Source organism: Cydia pomonella, chromosome 24, assembly GCF_033807575.1.
Source record: "Cydia pomonella isolate Wapato2018A chromosome 24, ilCydPomo1, whole genome shotgun sequence".
NCBI lineage: Eukaryota > Metazoa > Arthropoda > Insecta > Lepidoptera > Tortricidae > Cydia > Cydia pomonella.
This window is the reverse complement of record NC_084726.1, coordinates 3,464,244-3,488,616: the sequence shown is the minus strand read 5'-3', so window position 1 is coordinate 3,488,616 and position 24,373 is coordinate 3,464,244. Positions and strand designations below refer to the sequence as shown.

At 35.1% G+C, this 24,373-nt stretch overlaps 1 protein-coding gene across 4 annotated transcripts in view; it reads left to right on the top strand.

Annotated features, from left to right (window-relative positions):
- The first annotated feature begins 11,072 nt into the window (after window positions 1-11,072).
- LOC133531229 (irregular chiasm C-roughest protein-like) overlaps window positions 11,073-24,373 on the top strand; it is a 129,207-nt gene continuing 115,906 nt past the window's right edge. Inside the window, exon 1 of one of the 4 annotated variants that reach the window (XM_061869379.1) lies at window positions 11,073-11,472. The gene's annotated coding sequence lies outside the window, so the exon portion shown is untranslated. The remainder of the gene's footprint in view (window positions 11,473-24,373) is intronic. The other 3 variants (XM_061869377.1, XM_061869380.1, XM_061869381.1) reach the window with 3 other exon arrangements.

Genomic DNA, 24,373 nt, shown 5'->3' with positions numbered 1-24,373 from the left:
GGAAAGGCCCTCGAAGATACGAGTCCATCTATTGCATTTTCGGCCGAGACATTACAAAGTGCTTTTCACGACTGATGCGGGAAAATTTATTTTTCATTTCTCATGCTCTGAAAGTAGGTCATTGTCTATCTATGAAGTGTGCAGAAAGTGATACGTTTCTGCTCTAGGGTGATTTATTTTTAATTTTGCGATAAGCAACAAAATTTTGGTGATAATAGATTTATTGAACTGCTCCGGTCGAAATGAAAATTAGAGTGTTTAACTCGGGTGAAAGGTACCGTTCCAGTCTCGGGCTAATAGCGCTCTCACTGCGTTCGACCGCGACAATACTTCGACTGAAAAGGGGTCTTTCATTCCTTCGTTAACAATCGACTGAATTATGTTATTATAATATATATCTTTTAGTCGTTTTACGGGAGGCGACATATCATATTTTTACCTATACTTTAACTCAAATAAAAACCGGAAAGTGCGAGTCAGACTCGCCCACCGAGGGTTCCGTACTTTTTAGTATTTGTTGTTATAGCGGCAACAGAAATATATCATCTGTGAAAATTTCAACTGTCCAGCTCAATTAGCTATCACGGTTCATGAGATACAGCCTGTTGACAGACGAACGGACGGACAGCGGAGTCTTAGTAATAGGGTCCCGTTTTACCCTTTGGGTACGGAACCCTAAAAAGGTTTGTGGGAAAAGGCGATTTCGCGCAGGTCCTCCACCTTCCTTTTAACACTATTTTATTAAAAAAACGTTTTTACAACTTAAAATTATGGATATTTTAATCTTTTTATCATCCGAGTGTATACTCGCAATATACACTCAAGACCAGGTAACACGGGACAATTAGTATAAAAGTGTCTATGCAAAGTGACTCATTTTCATTGCTCTCTAGCGTAGTTGCACCAAAGACAAGTGGCCATTTTCTTTTTCGCGTTAAAGTAGTTAAAACCTCAGTTGTGCGGGATCGGGCACAAGTGTATAATCGAGGTGCATTTGGGTCAATGCGTCTTGCGCACTGTTGCCGTCTTGGCGCGGTCTTAAAGATAAGAGGCTTTTTCATCATACTTGCTCGAAAAAGACATTATTTTATGCAGGGCTACTGAAGGACAAAGACCTATATTGTTCCCGCGGGAGTTGTATATCGTGAAAAAAAAAGCTATAACTCTGAAGGGATTTTTTTTGTATCACTAATTCATACCAACCAAGTAAGTAGGTAGGTAAAAATGAGTTTTACTTTTAAAGCACTGATTTTTATAGTATATTTTAATTTTTTATGTTAAAAAATATTTAATATGAATAATTTTACAGCCGTTTAAAATATTTTTACACAATTTTCAACCGTGGCCGCATGCCGGATTGGCCTGGGCCTTCAATGTCAAACGTGTCAAAAAAAGAATAAAAAAAAAATATAATGTGTAATATGGCGGACGAATATTTGAAAAGTCACCGTATTTAAGAATTATTTCGCTTCAATTTTTTTTTTGCCAGTACAATGAAAACATTGTGTGTAACTCCGGGGGTAAAAATATTGCAAACTCGAGTCTTTACGATTAAGATACCTTGCGATATATTGCTCGGTATATTACGATATATTTTGGTTACCATCTCTTAAAATATCGGTAGCTAATTTTTTAGTACCTTATATTTCACAACCTCATCCATGTTTTTTTTTAGGTTTTTTTTTTAACATCATATTAATTTAATTTTTTTTTCAATGTTAATTATGGATACCTATTTATTTAAGATAGTTACAGATTTAAATTTGGTATACTAAAAACTAAACTACAAAACTTAAAACCTAGATCTAAAAATAAATAAAAAAAGACTTAAAATAAAATAAAACTATCCCCTTGCGGCATGGTGCCGTAGATGCTAGCAGCATTTCCTCGCTGTATCGCAAGACTAATTCTTTGAGCGAGGAAGCTGCCAGCTCTTAATTTAGATTGTACAATTATTTTGTTATTGCATGCATGTTACTTATAAGATGTAATGTCTTGAAAAGTTGTGTCCGGCAGAGTTTCTTGCCGGTCCCATATTGGCATACTCTCCTACAATTTAGGAGGGATTTAAATCTTCTCGGGTCAGAGGTGTAGGGTTCGAGCCGGTGTAGCTTTATTTGACGTTCATTGTAATATGCCTACTTGAAATAAACTATCTTTATCTATATTAATCTTTATATTTATCTTTGTATTGGTTACATTGTAGTTACGTCCCATCGAAAAAACGTTGGAAAAAGAAATTTAAATGTAAGAATACATTTTTCGTTAAGGAGCGATCTCTACTCTACCACATATGTGTACAGGAAATGTCTTATCAAATAGTGTTAAAAATACAAAGAACAAAGTAACGGTAAAAACAATACTTTTAAACAGTATTCTAATCAGATTAGGCCATAAATACAGGAAACATCTAAACATTCAATAGCCCTATTTCTTCAGAATATATTAATAATAATGATATCAAGTAATCCGATACATTAAATAAAACCTACACTAAAATAAAACCAAGACTCAAAATACAAGATTCTGGATAACCACAAACGCCATCTGGTACCACACAGAAAAAAAAGACATTCTCTGGTCAGTCGAGATGACTTCACACTCCAAAATTAATACGTCACGAACACATTCCTAAACCAATCAAATTTCAACCATAATTTGATACATATATAGTTCAAAATTGAAGGATTTAAGATTGGCTTATAAGCCTTTTTTCTTTTAAATAATCAAGTTGTTTTTGCACCTGTATACCAGTTTGAGCGGACGTTGCGTGCGTTCACCCAATACGAGCGGGATAGATTAATAAGCGTGCCGCGAGAAAGAGATAGAAATGTAGATTATGATGACGCGTAAGAGGGAGAGGTAGAGTCGCGTGGCGGTAGAGAGAGATGGATTAATTTGATTCCAGTTAGAGTAAGTATGAAGGCTTCCGAAGGCTTAGGGTCATCTTGATTTTGCGGTTATTTGAGATGCATATTTAAAGGGGTAGTTGTAAATCTAAGGGTGCTTTATTTGTACGTTACTGTAAAGAAACTAGGCCTTAACTAACTGTTAATTGACGATGGATTGATATTTGGATGGTTGACTATAAAGCCGATGGCCCGGGTTCGAATCCCTGTAAGGGTATATGTGCGATGAACACATATATTTGTTGCTGGGTCATGGATGGCTTCTATGTATTTAAGTATGTATTTTTCTGTACAATTTGGGAGACCGAAATTTTCTCGAACAACATATAAAAACTCAAAAATGTGCAATTTCCCAGAGATAAGACCTAGCTAGATCGATTCTTCGCCCTCGAAAACCCCTTATATTTCATTGAAATCGTTACAGCCATTTCCGAGATTCCCGAAATATATAAATATACAAGAGTTGCTCGTTTAATTTTTTTTTTCTTTATTGGAGAAACAACAGAAGCAAGTACAATAATAGTATAAATGATAAGTTGTACATTGCAATCGTGCACCTACTTCCTAAAAACGCTCTCACTAAGAACTATACAATACTATATTCTGATTTATTCTAATAAAGCTCTTAAACAATCTATATTGACTAACTAAACTAAAATATAATATTAAAAAATTAAAACTAAAATTAAACCTAAAAATAAAATAACTATACATAATATAGGTAAGGTAATACTAGAGTAAACTATGCAAAACTTAACGCACTCGAGCGACTAGATGGCAATGATACAAATTGCACAAAGATGCTAAGTTGTCTCAGCTAGAATTTCAAGGATTTGTTTTTTGAAACTTACTCTACTTGTATTGAAAATGTCTGCGGCCGTGAACATAAAGGTATAATATATACGTATAAGTACCCATAGTAAAGGCTTTGCCTAGTTTGGGCCTAGGTCTGTGTAAGATTGCCCCCGATTTTTTATTTACACACCTACTTACTTGACATCTATGCTGACATTTCCACAATTTGTCATTGCAAAGCCTGTTCACTTAGCTTTGACAGAATCTACCTAAATGCAAAACATAATACACAAAACAAGCCTTGTAGGTATGTATTAAAGATACATACAACTCCGTATAAGATAAAAAAAGTCTAAGAAAGTAACGTGCCTCGAAAATACAAGAAAAAAATATGCTCGAGTAGATGGCGATATGCCTTTGGCCTATACTCGAGTAGATGGCGACACCGTCTGATTTTTAACACAATGAAAATACATTCGTGAAGAACATGGGTCAAATAGACATTATGTCATTCTAAGAGTTTTACGGCCCGATTCGAAGAATGATTAAGACACGTTTAAGATCTTGGAAACATCTTTAAAAGATCGATAATTAAACGACATGTCAAAATTGACGTTTATTTCGATTCCGCTGTGATCCCAATAAGATCTATCTACGATATTTCTAACATCAGTGACATTGCTTACCCGAATCGAGCTGCTTCTGTCAATTATACATATAAACGATATCTAAATGAGATCTTATCTAAACCAGAACTTATCGCTTTCGTATCTCATTCTTCAAATCGGGACGTTAATACTCTCTCGAAAGATGGCAGTAAATCCGGTTGACTACAAAATTTACTTAGACGATACGCCTCTATACTTAATTCTCTTTGTTATTATAAACACGTTTAAAAAAAAGACAAAGCATTGTTCCCTACAGCGACATCATAATACATTATACACGGTAGTAGACAATGACAAGTATAATTACAATAGTATATTTTAATTCTTATCGCCGCCTAAAGCTATCGAAGCATATTAATTACGTATAGACAAATTGACAGTACATTATAAAAACTTTCATTGATATCCAATTAGAGTTGAGGTTTTTAGACTTAATTAAAATTGAGAGACATAGATAAATATATCGTGTATAGATAATATTGGATTAATTAATGGAGTCAGGTCATTGTCACTGTCATATAGTGGTCTTCAAAAATGATATTTAGGTTCCTAAACTGAATAGTATGCGCGAGAGACACTTCCAAAGTGAAAAAATGTGTCCCCCCCCCCCCTGTAACTTCTAAAATAACAGAATGAAAAATCTAAAACAAATATATGATATACATTACCATGCAAACTTCCAACGAAAATTGGTTTGAACCAGATCTAGTAAGTAGTTTTTTTAATACGCCATAAATGGTACGGAACCCTTCATGGGCGAGTCCGACTCGCACTTGGCCGCTTTTTGAGAGTTAGGAGTACGTACAAAAACTAACATCTAATTATCCAAACATACGTCCATGTAAGAAATAATATTAGGAAATAAAAGGAATTTTATTTTATTTAATCTGGACAAAGTCCTTAAATACTTCGGTCATATTGCAAGAAAAAAAAATATAGGACATTATTACCCAAATTGACTAAGTCCCACAGTAAGCTCAATAAGGCTTGTGTTGAGGGTACTTAGACAACGATATATATAATATATACATATTTATAAATACTTAAATACATAGAAAACACCCATGACTCAGGAACAAATATCCATGCTCTTCGCACGAATAAATGCCCTTACCAGGATTTGAACCCGGGACCATCGGTTTCATAGGCAGGGTCCCTACCCACGAAGCCAGACCGGTCGTCGGAAGAAAAGCTTGTTGTAACCGGCAAAGTAGATGGGAAAAGGCCTGGACGCGGACGCAGTCCAATACGTTGGTCTGACCTGATCCGCACAGTTCTTGGTTCCACAGTCCACGTGGTTCTCCACACCGCCAGAGACAGAAACAGATGGAGAAAGATCATAAGAGAAAAAGCGGCCAATTGCTAGTCGGACTCGCCCATGAAGGGTTCCGTACCATTTATGACGTATTAAAAAAACTACTTACTAGATCTCGTTCAAACCAATTTTCGGTGGAAGTTTGCGTGGTAATGTATATCATATATTTGTTTTAGATTTTTCATTCTGTTATTATAGAAGTTACGGGGGGGGGGGGGGACACATTTTTTCACTTTGGAAGTGTCTCTCGCGCATACTATTCAGTTTAGGAACCTAAATATCATTTTTGAAGACCTATCCATAGATACCCCACACGTATGGGTTTTATGAAAAAATATTTTTTGAGTTTCAGTTCTAAGTACGGGGAACCCCCAAAATTTATTGTTTTTTTTTTCTATTTTTGTGTAAAAATCTTAATGCGGTTCATAGAATACATCTACTTACCAAGTTTGAACAGTATAGCTCTTATAGTTTCGGAAAAAAGTGGCTGTGACATAATTGGACAGACAGACGTACATGACGAATCTATAAGGGTTCCGTTTTTTTGCCATTTGGCTACGGAACCCTAATAAGAGAAAAAGTGATACTAAAGGGAGCTTACTCTAAATGTACGGAATACGCAAGGAAAGTTTTAATGCGTGTGTATTTAAATAATAACAAAAGTGCGCATTTCTTTGTCTCACTTTCTTTCGCTAAATACCTAAAAGCATTAATCGCCTTCTGAGCGCTTTTAAATGAGTTTGTAGAGTTCCGCTGGTTCATAGAAACATAATAAAGTCACATTTTCTTCCCACGAGAAAAGTAGGAGTGTTCGAAGTGTCAGAGGGGATCTTTCTCTTTTAATCCAATGAAGGCGTAAATTAGAGTGACAGAGAAAAATGCCCGCAATTTTCGAACTTCGATTATCGAGGTTAATAGTCCAGGCCAATGTTATTCGAACGTATACTGACATCGGAATGATATATCAATTCATGCACGATATCTGATTGACATAATTTATATGTCATTCTGATAATACAGTCAGTCATTGTAAGTTTGAAATGCTGCCTGAAAGCTATATTATTATCATCCCACAAGAAATCTATGAGTGTTTAGGGAGTGTGTGTCGATGTCGTTGGGGTAAGGCCACGGAGTAAGGTAAGGCTGATAGTAAGGCTCGGAAACCGGTTAAATTTTCAAACCGTTATCATGTACTGGTCGCAAAACCTATTGATTTCGGTTCCGTTCTAAAAACAATTATTATTAAACCGGTTTTTACGAGAACAGTTCTTGTCAAATTAACCTGTTTTGAACAATAAAAATCAGTGTATTCTTATGTCGGTGTCTATATCTACGTGGCATACCACCAGACCGGCCGGCCGTTTCGTCGCTCGTCGAATAAATCGGCTTTTATAGGTTACAATAAAGTTCTTAATACGTTCGCGTTCTTATAAAAGTTCGGAGAAAAACCGGAATTTACCGGTATTTTATAAACCGGTTCCGAGCCTTGGCTGATAGGTTAAGGTACTTATGTCATTATATCGTTACTATTATAATTAGCACGTTTACTACGGGATGTAGTCGAAAGACCCCATGCAAATTATGCTTATTTACAAGTTACACTAATCGCCGCAGCGGTACCAACTCTCTCTGACCGTCTATCTCTCTGTTACTTCTTCTCGCTTGAACCGCTGAAGCGATTTAGATAAAATTTGATATTGATATACTTACCAAGATTGAGGCCCGGGGAAGTACCTATGATATTTTTTATCAATAATAATAATCATCATCATTACACGCAGACGAAGTCACGGGCAAGAGCTAGTTGCTAATATTTATACCCATAGCTTTAACAGTCTAGACGAGTGGTTAAAATGTCGTAATAATTAAAAAAAGGATCGTTAATGGAGAACCTCCTCTTTTATTTTATTTATTGCTTACTAAGAAAGAAACGGTTGTATACATTTACAGTTCAACAGAAACATATGATCCTTTTTTCAAGTCGGCAGAGAAAAGCTTAGACACGGAAGTTTCTATGGCTACCGGCGTCTCTCGCTTCTTAAATGTACACGACAGCGCAAAACGAAAAAACTAGAGTCAGCACAGTTTTTAATAACCCCGGTTTTACGTCCATTTGATAGTCATTCCTCAGATTGAGGCAGACAAGAGCACTGTTATACATTAAACCTCTTTAACACCATAATAGTAACACTTTAAACCAAAAATGTTTTTTAAAAAGGACATCTTTAAGTTGAAATTTCAATGTCGCAATTTGAGTGTTAAGTCATTTTGTTACAATTGAACACTTCAAGCGAAATTGTCCTTTATAAAGGACATTACTAAGTTGAAGTTGGAATGTCAAAGTTTGTGCGTTTAGTCGTTTTGCAATGAGTGTTATTGGGAGAAAAAGAGACCCCTGTGTTATACATACAGTAGGAAGATGGGAAAAAAGTCATAAAACCTTTTGTGTGCTTGAATGAAACAAAAGAATTGTGTGAACGGTGTTTTATTAAGTCGATGGAATGAGTTCGAGGTCTAACAAGGTCACTTTTTAAGACAAATATTTAGTGCCGTTACGTTGTTTGTTTGGTAATTAGTTAGCGGTTGGCTGTGAAGTATGTTTTCTTAGTAAAGCGTACAAAAGAAAATTACTAATTGTATTATCACATTTCGATTTGTATTGACGTCAATAGTACCTAACGTTTAAATTTATTACATTCCGCTACCTAAAGGTCTGGAAGAGATCTTTTTTTAGCGATAAGACCTCTTAACGTGTGTATTGTTTCTCTATTGAGGTGTGTAATAAAGAGTATTTGTATTGTATTGTTTATAAAAAAGAATATGTGCAAATCGAGGAAACCATTTTTTTTGAAAATTTTCCTTGTCTTTTTTTTTTATACTACGTCGGTGGCAAACAAGCATACGGCCCGCCTGATGGTAAGCAATCTCCGTAGCCTATGTACGCCTGCAACTTCAGAGGAGTTACATGCGCGTTGCCGACCCTAAACCCGCCCCCCCTAGTTGTAGGAGTACGTGCCCAAAGGGTGAAAAACTACTATACTTTCATTATGAAATTGAACAGTTATAGAAATTTGAAATTGTAATAAATCGCTGTATGATTTTTCTAATGTTAATAATTAATCTGACATGTTATTTTTAATATTTTCATGTTATTTTATGTTATAGTGCGACTATACCTACTTCAAATTTGCATGCTACACTAAGCAGAGTATGGTTGAACTAAACTATATTATTGTACACCTTTGTAAACCCATATTCAGCAAATAAATAAATACAAATATAAATAAAAACAGAATGCTTACTAAACGTGCACAGTCTCTGTCACTGGGCTATATATTAAGAACCGTAATTAAATAAATAAAATAAATAAATATTATTCGACATTATTACACAAATTGACTAAGTCCCACAGTAAGCTCAATAAGGCTTGTGTTGAGGGTACTTAGACAACGATATATATAATATATAAATATTTATAAATACTTAAATACATAGAAAACACCCATGACACAGGAACAAATATCCATGCTCATCACACGAATAAATGCCCTTACCAGGATTTGAACCCGGGACCATCAGCTTCGTAGGCAGGGTCACTACCCACTAGGCCAAACCGGTCGTCAAATTGGTGGACTATTTAAATTTTAATCGAGTATGTACCACTACCTCTGTCTATAACAGCCAAAAAACATAATAGATAGAACACATTTTTTGTATACAGTCATCATTAGCAAAATTGGTATAGAAAAAATCTATAATGATGTTGACTTAATTGATTTGATAATAAGTAATGTATAAATTAATAGAAATGACATCCAAGACATGCAACAATGCTTAATAGTTTTTTATTTATATAACGGCCGTTTGGCCGCCAACATACACCGTAACAATTTACGGACATTTAGTTTTTGAGGACAATTCCTCAAAAACTGTTTATCCCACGGATATTGTACACATCTTCCAAATAGGGTATGCACGAGGCATCTAAAATGTATGGGAAGATCCGTGGATCCTGATTCAGATCCAGATAATTTTATACATTTCGATTTCGGATTGCAAACCATACTTCCAAGTAGCCCAGGTTACCTACACTGTTGGTGTTAATATACCTACGTGGCTTTTTACTGTAAGTAGAATGCAAGAGTCTAACAAAGTAAACTATATTTAAGTATATAATAATACAGTCAACGAAAAAAAATATCAACTGAAAGACAATTGAAACAATAGTTTCTTATTCGACGTTGCAATAACTGCGGACATTGAACGTGGTCGTGACTCCATCATTAGTTTTTGACATGTGACATGATGTGGACTGTATCACTTATAGTCCACGAAATAAACGGTAAAACAAGGCGACTGAACTTTATACTTTTTTTGGTTTAATAAGTCTGAAAATGCATCTCATACGCTAATATACCTAATAGTATTTTATTTTTAACAAAACGGTAAATTTAAGGCCCGATTTGAACTTTAAGATACGTCAGATATTAGGTCTAGATACGATATGGATTGGATATGCTCGTATCAGTGTGATCCGTATCGTATCTAGACCTAAAATTTGACGAAAGTATTCTAGGTATTGTAGCGCCACCTATTTAAGGTTTTTTGGTGATACTTTTTGGTACATGGAAATTTATTTCCTTACCTCCATCTTCCGTATAATGTAGGTTAAAGTCAGGTCGTTCAGTGACAGATCCAGGCGGTTTTGTATTTGGTTCAACCAATAAATGTTATAGCTACCCGAAAATTTAAAAATTGTTGGTTTACTTTTATTTAAATACCTAAAGATACAGAGTATACATGCTTTTAATAGAATAAGTTAGATACATTATAACATAATACGTAGTATAACTAACATAGGTTATTATAATAGTAATAAGCTACTAATACAATATGGAAAAAATCCGAAATTAATGATTTTTTAAATTAAATTTAATTTAATGCCAGAAGGCATTCTCTACCAGTCAACCATGAGCTAAACCGTGTCGTGAGTTTTAGCCGGTGATAGCTACGAGTATAAACTCAGCTACTTTCTAATAGAAAATCACAAAGTACGCAACATTACCAAACGCCTGAAATAACCTGTATATCTAACTATAGTACTTATAGTATGTACTCGAACATCCCTCCCATCTCAATCAGACTACTAAATAATTCAAAAGGCGGCTGAATCCGCCCCGTACTTTTCAGTTTCAGGCAAACACTACACAGTATTTACTTACTTCTAGCTTCAGCTCTGTATTACCAACTTCTAATAAATAAATCTATTACGACAGATGTTCGAAAACCAGTATCCACATAAAACGAAAACATGATAGAATTTGCCCAGTACTTTTCAGTTTTAGACAAAAACTACACAGTGTTTACTTAATTTACCTCGTCTTACCAACATCTAATTTCAAACCTATACCGACAGGTGTTCAAAAACCAGTATCCAAATAAAATAAAAATAAAAAATTAGACCACGGAGAGCACCCAAACAGCCACGCTAATCACTAATGCAGCTGCAGTCCGAAGGTCGCACGCATCTCTGACAGTGCGGACCGAAACGTCGCCACTGACGCACGCGAGTGACAACCGGCGCGCCGATCGTGTTTTGTTTTCGAACGTTTCGATTCAAGTGACAGTTTGAATTTAGAACAGCGGGTTTCGAGTTGAGAGTGTGTTGATTTTATTCTTAATTATTAATTACGTAAGTACATTTAGTTTGTGGAAATTGGAGGTTATTAGAAGTGTTGTGTATTTTGGAAGTTGGATTTTAAAAAGGACAGTGTTTTTATATGAGGTAAGTTTTTAAACTATTGTTTTTTACAATGTTTAATGGTTAAGTTTTTTGTTAAGCTGAGTGAACGAACTTTGAATACTTGTTATAATAGTCTTTGCGTGACTAAAAGCTTAAAAGGCAATTATGAACCGAAAGTTTAATGGTACCAATTTGGTGTATAAATAAAGTTTGTGTGGTTGTTTATATCCTTGTTAACAAAAAAGGGTTTAGTTAAAAGAAGGCCCAAAGAATTTTTAATATTTATTTATCATGAAAGTAAATACGTAGGTATTGTTTTTCAACATGATGTTATTTCACATTAATTTGTAAATACCATTCAATAGTTTTGAAAAGTGTCAAGTCTATAGAGAAAGTTTATTTGCTACTTGTAAGTCAATAAGAGCTTCGAGAAAATGTCACGAGATGGCGCTAGGAGTATCGATTGAATAGTAATTCTGCATTAAGTTAGGTTTGCATTTACCCACTATTATATTAAATAAGTTATAGTAAAATTGGTAAAATCTGAATAGGTTTAGGATATATGTAGGATAAAGTTTAGGATAATTCATTAGGGTTTTTTTGTTGTAAGTACTTAAAATATTTTCGTTAAGACAGTAATCACTAATCGTGTATACCTACCTACTCATTTTCCAAACCTATGTGTGTAATAATTTTTGTAGTATTTACAGCAAAAATGATAATAATGAATTACTTTTTATTAATTCAACGCGCTACTGTAACAAAACGCAAAACAAACTCGACCAAACGAATTTCTAATAAAAAAGACATTACCAGGTAGTCCGTGTCCTAAAAAAAGGACAATCAAGTCGATGCTATGAACTCGAGATGATCAAAATACAAACTTTCAAATACATCTACTTTTAATTACGTGAACTATTTACAACCTTAAGGCTTCGGGATAGGGTCGGAGGATTTTAAATTGATGGTAAAGTTATTGTGGTAAATAAGTATTTTTTGTGTGGTAACTGGTTTTTGATACATGTTCGTAATTAGGGCAGGTGTTCGATAGGGCGGTGTTTTGTTTTGAGAACTAGATTTTTATTTTCAATGTGAGATATTTAAAGATGGACAGGTTTGAGGTACTTTATAAAGGACAACTTATTTTTATGAGGAAAGTGGTATGATTGGATAATAATTGTTGTATTTAAAGTGCTGATAAAGTTATATGAATGTGTAAATCTGCTATTAATGGGTGACATTTTATTTACTTACATAAATATACAATACAACAACTAACACAATTATTTCTAATATAATAAGAAAATTATGATATTACTTTACACATTATGTGATGTATATGGGCCCAATTACGGGTGAACACCTAATTTTAAAATTAAATTTGCTTGAATGTACAAAAAAAGGAGAGGAACTTCTATTCTAAATTAAATTTAAACTGAAACTCTATTAGAACTTAATTTGTAATGTAATACATTAAAATATAAATTACAATTGTAATAAATTAAAATATAAATGACAATTGTAACTAATAAAAAAAATCATATGTATGTCTATGAATAAGGGAGTACGAGTAGGTATAGTAAATGTTCCTAAGTCATCATTTCCAAATGATTATAATCTGTATCTTTAGGTATTTAAATAAAAGTAAACAAAATCTACCCTCAAATGGCTCCTTAAGCCAGTTAAGGGTAGATGAAAACATTACATGATCAAATAATGTAGGTTAAAGTCAGGTCATTCAGTGACAGATCCAGGCGGTTTTGTATTTGGTTCAACCAGTGAATGTTATAGCTACCCGAAAATTAAAAACTGTTGGTTTAGTTTTATTTAAATACCTAAAGATACAGATTATAAGTAGGTAAGTATGGTAATATGGGCGATTATGCCGTTCAAGAATCGTTTTAATAGTCCGTTTTTTTAGCATTAGAAAGAAATCTTATTGAAAAACATTTTTGATAAATATTTCACGGCAAATATGTAACAATTATAAACCATATACTATCATTTATATTATTTTGCTTTCAGAAGTAATAGTCACTGATTAAAAAAAAAAACGTTTTCCAATTAAAAGACTTGTCAAGATTGTTTACCTTGTTTTTAATGTAAAAAAAAAAACAAAGGCCACGAGCGGTGCTGTTACCAGATCATAGATGCTGCTTAAATCATCTGTAAAAATGTACAAAGCCTGATGATGAGGTAGGTATATAAACAAGCTTTAATTTTAGCTAATTACATTTGAAAGCGTGTATTTAAAAAAGTACAAAAGACGCAAAAAAATAGCAAATCGATTTTTAAATGCACAATTAAAATCAATTTCTAACCAAAATTATAATAAATACTAAAATCGGAGTCGGACTCGCCCACCGAGGGTTCCGTATAGTAGTTATTGTTATAGCGGCAACTGAAATACATCATCTGTGAAAATTTCAACTGGTATCAACTATCATGGTTCATGAGATACAGCCTGGTGACAGACGCACAGCGGAGTCTTAGTGATCCATTATACCCTTTGGATACGGAACCCTAAAAACAAGTATCGCAATTTTTTACATAAGTATAGGTAATTGATTAGTCATATATTTTTTATTATTATCGAAAATACGACTTTCAAACCTGTTATGGTTGACCACCTAGGATTAAAATATAGAATATTGATTGACTTTATAGACATATTATGGTCCCGTTTTCGCATAAATGTCTATACAAGTATTATAAATTTAGATCCCCTGTTGCGTTCAACTGTGTAGGTTATTTTGACCGGATTTAATTTTGCTATTTAACAATTTAACAGTATGATCAACTTTGGACATAGTTAATATGGCTTTAAAATGATGATAATTTTAATTGATTTTTGAAGACCGGTTGGCCTAGTGGGTAGTTACCCTGCCTATGAAGCCGATGGTCCTGGGTTCGAATCCCGGTAAGGGCATGTATTTGTGTGATGAGCAACAGGTACATGTTCCTGAGTCATGCATTTTTTTGTATATTTTTAAGTATTTTTATTTATATATATCGTTGTCTGAGTACCCACAACACAAGTCTTCTTTAGCTTACCGAGGGACTTCGTCAATTTGTGTAAGAATGTCCCTATAATATTTATTTCTTTATGATCAACTAAATTGGGATATAGTTAATGTGGTTTTAAAAATGAAGATAATTTGTATATTTTAATTAAAAGTGAAGCGTGAAACTTATTTCAGTATTCGTAAAACATTTTCATACCTACTTTGAAACTTTTATTCATACGTATTTTTTTATTGTTCTTGAATAAAAATACTATTTTAATACTGGAAACGGGTTAAAATCAATATGTCCTTCTAAAAGTACCTAATTTAAAATAATAACGGTGCCAAGTAAAACGTGTGATACACTTAATATGGGGTTACTATAAAATACCAAACTCATTGTAAAAAGTACACATCCCACTCAATTTGAAAACACTTTTCAATACTAAATACCACTTATAAACTTGCCTTATATAGTATTTATAACTTTAACCTGGCCCACATGACGGCAAAACAACTCATATACTATTTTCTTTATTATGTTACAAGTAGTTTAACACCACGTTATTTAAAACTAGTCTTTACAGCATTAGAATAAAGCATAAAATGTAACAACCTTTAATAGGTTACATGTTCTATACCCGTACTTATTTTTACTTGAATTTATAAATTTTTGACATATAATTATTAGGTGCTCTATGTCCATAGGGATAGGACAAATGGGCACGAGGCTAAAAGGCCGTTACTTTGAAATTTCCAATTCTTTATTTAAACGTTTGAACAAAAAAGCGTTAGTATTGTTTATTAATTTTTACCATAACTATATTGCGTTCGTAAGCACTTTATTACAATGGCGTCAAAGTCTATTTTCGATTGTTTTGGCAGTATTTATTCGGGTTTTATCTTTTAACTATTAAATTTTACCATAATAAAATTGCGGCGCATTAAAATCTTATAACAAAGGTGTCAAAGTCTATTTTCGGCTGACTGAACAGTGTTTGTTTGGGTTTTGCCTTATGGCATTCACAATGCCTGTTCACCTACGCGAAATTCTTCGCGCTTGTTATACGAGTTCGTATGGAGATGTAATAAATGAGCGTTCATCGTTCGATATAATTTTGTGGCTTTTTCGAGGAAAAGGTAACTAGTTTTCAATAAATCATGGCTGCTGATGTATATTTAGTGATATTTTAAATCGATATTCTGAAATCAAATGATTTTGGCATGAACATTTCAGTAACATATGTCTATGTACGTATGTATTCATTGCTAGAATTTGTAATACATACAAAGAAATTAGAGCGTTCTACTCGTTCTAATTTCTTACTACTCTTTTTAACTAAGTACAAAACTTAACCCTTAAATAGGCTTGACGCATTTTTTACTTTTGTTTACTAATTCCGGTACAAATAAACTAATTTCTTTTTTTTTTTAATTATCATTATTTTAAAAAAAACCCCTGTGGTTTTTATATGCCCATTTCCCGTAATGGACGGTCGTAGCCTTAACATTGGTTCGAGCCGGGGTTTGAACCCGCGACCTCCGGATCGCAAGTCGCACGCTCTTACCGCTAGGCCACCAGCGCTTCCATACCCAACTGGTATTAAAAGGTAAAAGTTTTTAACGATCAATAATCATTTCACTTTATAACTCAAATGTCTTTAAGTCTAAAATCTCTAATATAATTTTCCTTAATCAAAAAGTTATTATAATTACAAGTATAACAGTGAAGTATTATTTGAGTTGCCTAAAAGACCTAAAACTTAAATCAAAGATTTTAATTGCTGAAACTCGATGAGATCGCTTGCTAAATCAAAGTTTATAATTATCTGCGAGTTTAAGTTGTACAAGTTTTGCCAAAATAGTTATTTACGATACAAGTGTAGACCGGACAAGCACCCGTACATAAGGAGATCCAAACGCGCAAATGGCATTGGATTGGGCATGTCCTCAGGAAGCCTGACACCCACCTATCCAAGGTGGCCCTGACCTGGAAGATGCCTGGAAAACGGAAACATGGACGCCCTAAATCTACTTGGCGCCGTTCCGTGGAGCAAGAGTTGGGTGTATCGGGGATGGGGTGGGAGGAGGTTACCCAAGCTGCCCAGGACCTGAGTCAGTGGAAGAAAATGGTTTGAGCCCTACACCCCAGCAGGGGGTAACAGGATGAAAAGAAGAAAAAAGACAAGTGTAGAAAATAGGAAATTCGCAACGAGTGGTGATAAATTAATACACGACCCAAGGGAGTGTTTTAAAACGACACAAGTTGCGAACTACCTATTCGCACGTGTATCGTACAACGTTTTACAGTACATATGGCTCTTTAAAGTTTCGACATATGCACGGAAAGTGCTCATATCCGCACGCGCGCTAATTATTGCCATAAATGGGGCAAATGTGCAGGTGAATCGTCTGATAGCAAGCAGTTGCCGTCGCCCATGAACACCTGCAACACCAGAGGAGTTGCAACTGTTGCAAGTGTGTTGGCATTGGCAGCCCTTAAAATGAGAGTGAACTCTTTTCTTGAAGGTTTGAAGGTCCGTAAATACCGCGGTTGACAGTTTATTTCACAATTTAGCAGTAGCAGTGTGTGTGTGTGTTGTGTGTGTGTGTGCTTGTGCGTGTGCGTGTGTGTGTCAAAATACAATATAGAATATGGCCATAAATTAATTATTAGTGTTTTTATTACATCATGTGCACTTTTATATTTTACCGTAAAAAAAACCGTTTTTAGTAACGCTTTAGTTTTACGTTAACAGTTTTTTTAATACTACTTCGGTGTTAAACAAGCATACGGCCCGCCGGATGGTAAGCAGTCTCCGTAGCCTATGCACGCCTGCAACTCCAGAGGAGTTACATGCGCGTGGCCGGCCCTAACACTCCGCACCCTCGTTGAGATAATTCGCGTTGAGCTCTTTAACATAATTATATACATATAGTTTTGTAGTTTCTTTTACAATTTTAAATACAATACATTATAAAACTACAAACTTTGAATTGCCACAACTATATAAAACTATTATAGGTCTTTATACAGTGGTACTATATGAATCATTTATTTAAAAATACATTCAACCGAAAATAAATCTTAATAAATCGTTATAAGGATAGAATTCGTTTATCTATTTCTAACATATAATTTAAATGATAATGTTGTCGGAAATACCAAATTAATTCGTTAGAGACAGCCTATTATTCATGATTGTTAACTTATATTTATTATATAAATAAATTGTTTGATAATATGTGCTATTTAAATTTTGGATGTTAGTGTGTTGTATTTCTTTCTTATAAGGTTCAAAACTAGTTGTTTTTCTACTATTACAAGCATTAGAACAAATTAAATTATTTTCAGAAAATATTTTAATTTATATTTATTTCAAAGGACTACTATATAAATTATACAGCGTGTATTTTTGATATTAACACATAATCAAAGGGCAGTTAGTTTAGGCTGTAATGAACACACTTTCATAGGTTTTATAAAAAAATGACAACTTTTATTTTTTCATACAAAATAATTCAGCAAGCAATGTATCACTACTTTGTTTTAACTCAAAACGTCTCATTAATGACGCGACGTCACAACTGTCACAAGTGATCATGATGTACAGTCAGCATCAAAAGTAGCGGATCAAATAACGTTTCATAATTATCTACCATTCCGTAACAGCTGAACAAAAAGTGATGTCTTTAATACAGAACAACTAAGACTGTAAAAGATATACTTTTGAGCGCGAATTTTAGAAATTTATCTATATTTGGAAAAGTTATCCGGAATATCAGATACTTTTGGCGCGTTGTTTCATCCGCTACTTTTGATGCAGACTGTACGATATACATTGCCGTTCAAAAAAATTTCAAAAATTATTTGTTGTCTGGTAGTGAAGACTAAACTAAAAAAATCTTTCAGAATTGTTTTATAGCACTAAAACCTACGTCTAGTTTAAGTTTGAGATTATATCAAAAATACACACTGTATACTGAAATAGATGTCATATATAGGTATTAACACACTTGGGGCACTGAAAGCCTTGGTCACTAGTACATGACATTTATTTCATTTTATGCATAGTAGTTTTTCTAATTTAAAAACAACGAATGAAGGATTTTATAACTGGATGCCCAGAGTGCTTTTAAAAGTACTTTGATTTAAAGGACTTCGCTAGCAAGCAGGAGCAGCAGGGGGGCAAGTTCAGCTGGGGGGGAAGGCCTAGGGGAGGGGGAGAGGGGCATACATTCGATGAAAAATATATTTGAACTCCACTTAAGCTACCATCAAATATGGATCTTTGTATAGTTCATCCGGTAGTATTTTTTGTATATACATTGGATGAAAAATTTATTTAACTCCTTCTAAGCTACCTCTTCTTCCGCGCGTTGTCCCGGCATTTTGCCACGCCTCATGAGAGCCTGGGGTCCGCTTGACAACTAATACCAAGATTTGGCGTAGGCACTAGTTTTTACGAAAGCGACTGCCATCTGACCTTCCAACCCAGAGGGGTAAACTAGGCCTTGTTAGGATTAGTCCGGTTTCCTCACGATGTTTTCCTTCACGCAAAAAACGAAAAAACTCCTTCTAAGCTACCATCAAATATAAATCTTTGTATGGGTGTAGGGTTTAGGTAGGTTTGTGTGGGATTCTAGGCGTTAGGTGAATTCCCTAGAAAACCTTACAGAGCGGCAAAATGAAAGCGAAGAGTAAATTCGACTATTTCCGCTATTTCCGTCATGTCACCACCAAACAATGTTCATTGGACGGAAATAGTCGTTGGCTTTAATTGTCATTTGTTTTGTCGTCTGCCTTTTAATTGAGCCCATGACAACATTTAAATTGGCCAGACATTCCTGGAAAGGATTATTCAGATATTTAAATGATTTGTGCCAAGTACGAGTAACTCACATAACACTTATAATGTACACGACACACACATAAATTGCACTTCTTTCGGCCCTATTCGAAGAATGAGATACGATAACGTTAAGTTCTGGTTTAGATAAATTCTCATTGAGATATTCTCGTATAATAGACAGAAGCAGCTCTATTCAGGCAACCAATGGCACTTTGTCGTTAGAAATATCGGAGATAGATCTTATTGGGAACAGTGGAATCAAAATAAACGTCAATTTGACATGTCGTTCAGTTATCGATCTTTTAAAGATCTTTCCAAGATCTTAAACGTGTCTTAATCGTTCTTCAAATCGGGCCGTTTCTTCTTTATTTCTTGTACCATTTAGGTCTTTAAAAGGCGTTGCACATTTTTGTGTGAGGTACTGGCAGAATACCAGCGATGTGGTTTACTGCATCACCATGCTGAGTCAGCGCCTTATCTGTGCCACGACACATGGCGTATTAATTTTTTTTTTATTAAATTAAGTTTGCAGGGAATCGACCTAACGTCTAGAATTCAATGACCTATACAAAGATTCATATTTGATGGTAGCTTAAGTGGAGTTCAAATGCATTTTTCATCCAATGTATGCCCCTCTTCCCCTCCCCTAGCCCCCCCCCAACTCAACTCCCGCTGCTGCAACTACTTTTTACACTTTTCTTTTTTGTTCGTTCTGATTTCAATGCCAGGTATGTTGCGAGTATGAATAAAAAATTTCTCTATCTATCTATCTGCGTATAGTTTCAGTATATGTATACTGTACATATTTGTGTACTAATGAAATACATTTTTGGCAAATATTTCATTCGTGATACAAGCTTTCATCGCAGACTGTACGTTTCTTTCGCAGGCAACGAATGCACATCGAGACAATACTAAAAACCCCAAACACTAATAGGTTGCGGTGTTTAATCACAGAGTTCCATGGCCACCTCCTGTCTCCATCATCAGATCAGTTCAGTGGTGCCAGAATATTGCATTGTCACCCGATTTACATGTATGCAAAATTTCAGCTCAATGGGAAACCGGGAAATGAGTCAAATCGTGGAATCTAAATTTGACCCACTTCCCGGTTTCCGATTGAGCTGAATTTTTGCATACATATGATGATATTATATAGCCAGAGATATGTTATACTCACATATAAGGAACACAAAAATACTTGAGTTATAAAAAATAATAAAATTGTACATATGTAAATCGGGTGACAATGCAACATTATGGCACCATCGAGCAGAAGTCCTACCGCTAACCACGTTCGACGTGTTGCCTCTCTGTCGCACTTGTAAATTCGTACGTAAGTGTGACAGGGAGGCAACACGTTGAACGTGGTTCCCGGTAAGCCCTCTGATCTATACGGCTGAGCTGATGACACACTAACAGAGCAAGTTAAATAAAAGCTTGTAAAAATCTCAGCCAGCGTCTACAAGACGTCAAGGAAACAACTTAGTTAATTTTTTTTGTAAAGGTTAGCTGGAAGAGGTCCCTTTTAGGGATAAGTTCGCCTTTGTACATAACATTTTTTTGTTTTATTTTGTCTGTTTAATGTTTATGTGCAATAAAGTGACATACATACATACAATTTCATTTAGTGTCAAGAAACGGTTAAGTAAATTTTTGATCAGCTCTGTTTAACATTCCCGTATCGAATCCGTCACAAGCCGTCACGTACCATCACTAAGCGTCACAAAGCGTCACTAAACGTCACAGAGCATCACAGTAACGCTATGCTAATTAAGAGCCCTGCGGACGACGATTACTTTGGATTAAAACATTAGAACGATACCCTTTAGGTAAAGTTTTATCGTCATTTGATCAGCCGTTATGAACCAATCATTGTAGCATACAAGGGCTATAACTCTTAGTCTTAGTGAGAGTAAAAGAGAAAAGATTCCCGCAATTTGCGAATTTCGGTTTTCGCGGTAGGCCCCAGGGTGTAACAAAAATAGTGGGAATACGTTCAAGGGCATATTTTAGGTGTGGTATTCTCTTTAGAAAAAAGTAGAAGAATTTTTTTTTGACGTTTTAATTTTAATGTTGGCCCTTGTATGGAGAATTGACCAAATTGGACGACCTGCCCCATAGAAAAAAAAAAAAAAATCCGCAAAAACTTTTCAATACCGATTATGCCCGTAAACGGATCCCCACTGCTTTTGTTACATCCTCTAAAATAAAATAGTATAACTACACGATTTTCACTGTAGCTAAGTTTTCCGTTAAACTCACGTATATGTAGGCGCAAAGCTCTTTCTTTTTTAACTGTGCGTTTTTGGACAGACTTTATATGCCTTCTTCCCCACATAAACCTTACCTAATGTTAATAGTACTTAGTCATCGGGCCTTATTGGCAAAAGAATGGGGCCAGTACAGCGGTGCCACGAACACGAATTCGAGTCGAACAACGCGATTGGTTGATGAATTTGATCACGCGCGCGATTTGTCGCAACTAGTTGCGTTAGACTGCACGATTGGCTCGAATTCGTGAGTGACACCACTAAACTAGCACCATTATTAGTGCCTGTAAGGCCCGTCCTTAGATGTCAATGGCATCATCGCCTTCCAATTTTATTTGATAAATTCGCTCCATAGTGGCTTTTAAACTTTCCGGACTAGAAGAAAAAACACTTACCTATGCAAATAAATTAGACTGCTCGCTCCGTTGAAGACACACCTTTACCCATTAAAACATTACGGTCCCTCGGCGCCATACATAGCAGGTTAACTGCCGGTATTCAATCACATTCACATGACCCTTTTAAAAGGCACATACGTCAAGTGAGCTCCATTGTTGTACAGCCGCCCTCAGATACGAGTATATCGGAGCGGCCAAGGTGGTCACAAATATCTGAACACGTCTCTATTGTCCAGGCGATAAATTCCTTCTTTAGACATTTTTGAGTACCTTTATATGTGTTTGCGACTGTACAGCCGCTATCAGATATTCCGGAGCAATACATGACTTAACAGGTGTTAGAGGTATGTTCAGATATTTTTGTGTATCTTGGGTGCTCCGATATATCTGATGGCTACTGTACTGGAGTACCGCAAGGAGATGAAATGAGTCCTGGATATTTTAACTTCAATATTACGGAAACTAAAATATTAGGGTCTTCTTTTATATTACTTGAAAATACTTTCTAAAGTTTTTTTTTTCTCGATTGACGATTTCATAATATCGCTCTATTTACATAATATATTAATAACTGGCTTAAATCTAAAATAGGCCCTTGAGGCATTGTACCAAGGATGCTGGCGGCGTTTCCTCGTTGTATCTATACGTTATGCGAGGAAGCCAGCTCTTCGGTCATCAGTTACGTCAACCAGTAAGGCTAAGATGGTCGTGTCTCTATCATTTGTCACCATGCCTGTCACGTTCTAACAAGTATGTAAGTGCGAAAGTGACGCATGACATGACAGGTGATAAAAATGCGACCATGATACCGCTGCTGACCATTTCATTAATTTTCCTGCGGCTGTAGCACGATCGCATTTTTGTCGCCTGTCACCATGGCTGTCACATTGTAACAAGTATGTAAGTGTGAAAGTGACAGGCATAGTGACAAGTGTTAAAAACGCAACAATGCTGCCACCGCTAGAAAGAAAAAATCTTATTTCCTATTTATTTTTAAGGCTTATTAAATATGTAAAATGAAATGTAAATATGTATAAAAGCTCGCAGTTTAAGCGCGTGCCAATCCATACGTATATGTAAATGAAAACAGTCTGAAACGGTATTATATCAAACTATATATTATATAAGTACAGCGTGGGAGAACCTATTGAAACCAAACAATACCCGTCGGAATTAGGCTGTTACAATAGTTCCAATAAGTACATACAAAACAAACGAATATGACCCAAAAATAGATGATTCAACGAAGATCAAACGGACGGTCGCCAAGCAGAGGGATTCGATAACAAATATCATATCACTCATAGTGTAATGTTGTGTTCCTGCCGGTGAGTAAGATTGTCAGAGTTCAACGAGGGTGTGGTGTATTAGGGTCGGCAACGCACAATGTAACTCCCCTCTGGAGTTGCAGGCGTACATAGGCTGCGGAGATGCTTGCCGTTAGGCGGGCCGTATGCTGACGTAGTTTAAATAAAAAAACATACAGTTTTCAAACTTTCTTTTTGTTACCGCCATTTGTATATGGGGAAATGGTAACACAATAGAAAAAAAACTGACTTTTTTTATCCCAGTATGATCGAAGAACGAGTGATTCTGAGAAGAAATATGTAAGACAGAATTTATGAAAATAATACAAAATTTATGAGTCTCGATTTTTTTATTAAAAGTATTAAAACGCAGAATTGCAGTAAAAATGTTTCGCGGGCCGTACTTTGCCCACCACTGATATACATAATGGATATACGAGTATACTGAGAATAACTATGAATAGCTTAAATCTAAACCTATTGTTAACCACATTTTATGCTAATAAAGAATTTACTTTTAAAGCCCTTGAGGCATTGTACCAAGGACGCTGGCGGCATTTCCTCGTTATATCGCAATACTGATACGTTGTGCATTATTAAACGATTGCGCGCCATTTGTGTTAAGTTTAGCGCGTTTATTCTCATACTTACTCGATCTATAGACTATTCACTACTGTATTTCTTCGCTGCCAGCAGGGGGGCGATTTGTCGTCAAACTAGTTGCCCCACCGGTCAGGCGACAGCAAAAAATCGGTGTCATTGTGGTTCAAAGCGATGTATTCATTATGAATTCATTACATATACATACATTGTTTGATGAGTACGCGAGAGTAATGGAATTGATGGGTATATATTTATTTATTCATAATTATGTTAACATTCAAGTTCTATATCTTTCCCATAATTTTTTAACTGTAATATCAAATAAATCCGAAAGGAAAATACACTATAAATGTGACGCATAATTCTGAAAAGGGACTTGCCACAACGGAATATGAGTGAATTATAAATGATTTTCGGGATAATAACATTTCCGAAATTACCTGAATACACATTTGTCAATCATACATACATTTCTGTATTTATTTTATTTTAAAATTTGAGTCA